The sequence below is a fragment of the Dreissena polymorpha genome, chromosome 4 (assembly GCF_020536995.1).
Source record: "Dreissena polymorpha isolate Duluth1 chromosome 4, UMN_Dpol_1.0, whole genome shotgun sequence".
NCBI lineage: Eukaryota > Metazoa > Mollusca > Bivalvia > Myida > Dreissenidae > Dreissena > Dreissena polymorpha.
In genome coordinates, this window is record NC_068358.1 from 7,578,641 (window position 1) to 7,581,982 (window position 3,342).

Here is a 3,342-nt window from a genome sequence, read left to right on the forward strand (position 1 = left end):
CACAGTGACTCGAAACAGTAAAATGGTTTCCGGATGATAACTCAAGAATGCTTACACCTAGGATCATGAAACTTAATAGGTACATTGATGATGACTGGCAGATGACCCTTAATGATTTTCAGGTTTCTAGGTCAAAGTTCAAAGTCACAGTGACTCGAAATAGTAAAATGGTTTCCGGATGAAAACTCAAGAATGCTTACGGCTAGGATCATGCAACTTAATAGGTACATTGATAATGACTGGCAGATTACCCCTATTAATTTTCAGGTCACTAGGTCAAATGTCAAGGTCACAGTGACTCGAAACAGTTAAATGGTTCTCGGATGATAACTCAAGAATAATTAGGCCTAGGATCATGAAACTTCATAGGTACCTTGATCATGACTGGCAGATGACCCCTATTGATTTTCAGGTCACTAGGTCCAAGGTCAAGTCACAGTGACACAAAACTACAACTGACAGCCCATATGGGGGCATGCATGTTTTACAAACAGCCCTTGTTATTGCCAATTTTTAATTTTGGAGTATGCTACCTAAGGGTAACGTTGGTCATATTAATACATTTAAAAAAAAAAGGTTGTATGATTGTTATGCTTCCACGTTAAAGGGAGATGGCTATTGAAATTCTATTGCCCATCTGTCCGTCCACCCTGCCTTATTTCTGCTCTTTTGCCCCCATCGATTTCAGTGTTCGTACTGAAAACTTTTCAAAACAAGCGTTTGAACTTTCGCACCTAGAAATTTTGGTTCGGAAATTTCGACAATAGCGGAGTAATGGGTCTTTTTTAAAGGGCATTTTTACGCGTCTGTCGCGTAACTAAAATCAAAGTACTGACAGTACTGGTGTGACGATGCTTTTGAAGAGGATGGATATAAAAGCATCAATTTAAGTAGATCTACATCATCACAATTGTGTATGTGGGTACGAAAAAAAAATTGGTACGAACATTTTGGGTACGAAAAAATTATGCCAATAAAAAAATTTGGTTACGAAAAAAAATTAAAGTACGAAAAAAAATTGGGTTAACAAAAAATTGGGTATGAAAAAAAATGTGGTACGAAAAAAATTTGGGAACGAAACAAAAATTGGGTACAAAAATAATTGGGTACGAAAAAAATTTGCTACAGAAAAAAATGGGGGTACGGGGACGTAGTACCCCTGGGGAACTTGACCCACAATCGCATTCTTGGCCCTTTCCGTCAAACATCGGATAAGTAACTTGGAGGCAATAGTATGAATACACATTTATGGCGTACCATTTGGGTCGTAAGTCAACAAGACCTAGTAGGTTAAAAGAGAAATGTACTTTTACGTACAATATGTACGTCGAAGTACATTTTTTGTATTTCGACGTACAAAATTGTAATTCGACGTTCGGTCTTTACTGACCCTTGAGTGTAAGCCAATCAGAAGACGCCTTACATCTGTTGTTTTTAGAGATATTTGACAATGAACATTATTATTATTATTATGCCCCCGTCGAAGAAGAGGGGGTATATTGTTTTGCACATGTCGGTCGGTCCGTCGGTCGGTCGGTCAGTCCACCAGATGGTTTTCGGTGATAACTCAAGAACGCTTACTCCTAGGATCATGAAACTTCATAGGTACATTGATAATCACTTGTAGATGGCCCCTATTGATTTTCAGGTCACTAGGTCAAAGGTCAAGGTCACAGTGACTCGAAATAGTAAAATGGTTTCCTAATGATAACTCAAGAATGCTTAGGCCTAGGATAATGAGACTTCACAGGTACATTAATCGTGACTGGCAGATGACCTCTATTGATTTTGAGGTCACTAGGTCAAAGGTCAAGGTCACAGTGACTTGAAACAGTAAAATGGTTTCCTGATGATAACTCAGGAATTCTTACGCCTAGGATCATAAAACTTCATAGGTATATTGATCATGACTGGCAGATGACCCCTATTGATTTTAAGGTCACTAGGTCAAAGGTCATGGTGACTTGATATAGTAAAGTGGTTTCCAGATGATAACTTAAGAATGATTACGCCTAGGATCATGAAACTTCATAGGTACATTGATCATGACTGGCAGATGACCCCTATTGATTCTCAGGTCACAAGGTCAAAGTCAAGGTCACATTAACAAAAAACGTATTCACATAATTGCTGCCACTACAACTGACAGCCCATATGGGGGGGCATGCGTGTTTTACAAACAGCCCTTGTTATTTATACCAAATTATGCGACTATCGACCGCTAACTCATAGATAGTGTGCGTATTTATTGACCTGGCATGGCGGAATTAACCTCAGACTTATGCAAATAATGGTTAACACAAAATACAGCCAAACCAGGGAGGTTATTATACATTTTTTAATCCCGTAATCGTTTGGTTACCATTGGGAATTTCCTACAAAGTAATGCGCTGGACCTTGATATTCCGCCCCGCATGGTCAATAAATACTAACAATATGCTTGATAATTTTAATTTAAAAAAAGGCAACCTTCAATCTTCTTCAAATGGGTATTTAATCTATGTCTATGCATTAAATACTCAAAACTTCTTTGTAAAATGTTTTTTTCAATTTCGATCTTTTTATTGATTTTGTCCTAAATTAAAAAAGAGATTTTAAACATTTATTATGAATAAATCTGAAGGTAAAGCGGCTCATGAGAAAAGTGTTTTGATCAGCTGTTAAGAAAATGTGTACGTCGAAGTACAAATTGTACTTCGACGTACAAATATATACTTCGAAGTGCATTTCATTTTGTACGTGAAATACATAGTGTATGTCAAAGTGCATTTCTCTTGTCACCAAGTAGGTCTTGTTGACTTTCGACCCAAATGGTACGCCATACACATTTCGTAAGCTGTAATGCGGTCCTACCTATGCAAGTCAAAATGTAAGCGAAATATGTAAACAAAGTGGAAGCTTGTCAGGAATGTTTGAATTAATGAAGAAAATCATGTATTAATGTAAGTTTACTGAAGAAATGTACAGAAAATATGTTAAATACCGGTAAGCAATGGCGATATTTTTCTCAGCCACATAATTGTTGATAGTTTTATATCACAAAATGAAAGTTAAAGTAGAACTGTCAAAAATGACAACCTGTCAATGTGTTGTTTTTGCTGGCACGAGAGGGCGCTTACACTCAATGTGTTCACATTTTTTACCATAGGCTTTGCCAATGACCTCTATAGTATGGGTGGCTTTGTTATAATTTATTGCTATCATGTAACTGCATGATTGTGTATATGTTTATAATACACAATAATGATATAAATATACTGGATGCCATTGAGCTTATAATAATCTGATAACTATAGCCAGGTCAATTAAGTACATAAAATACAATTTTGTGTCCTGATTTAA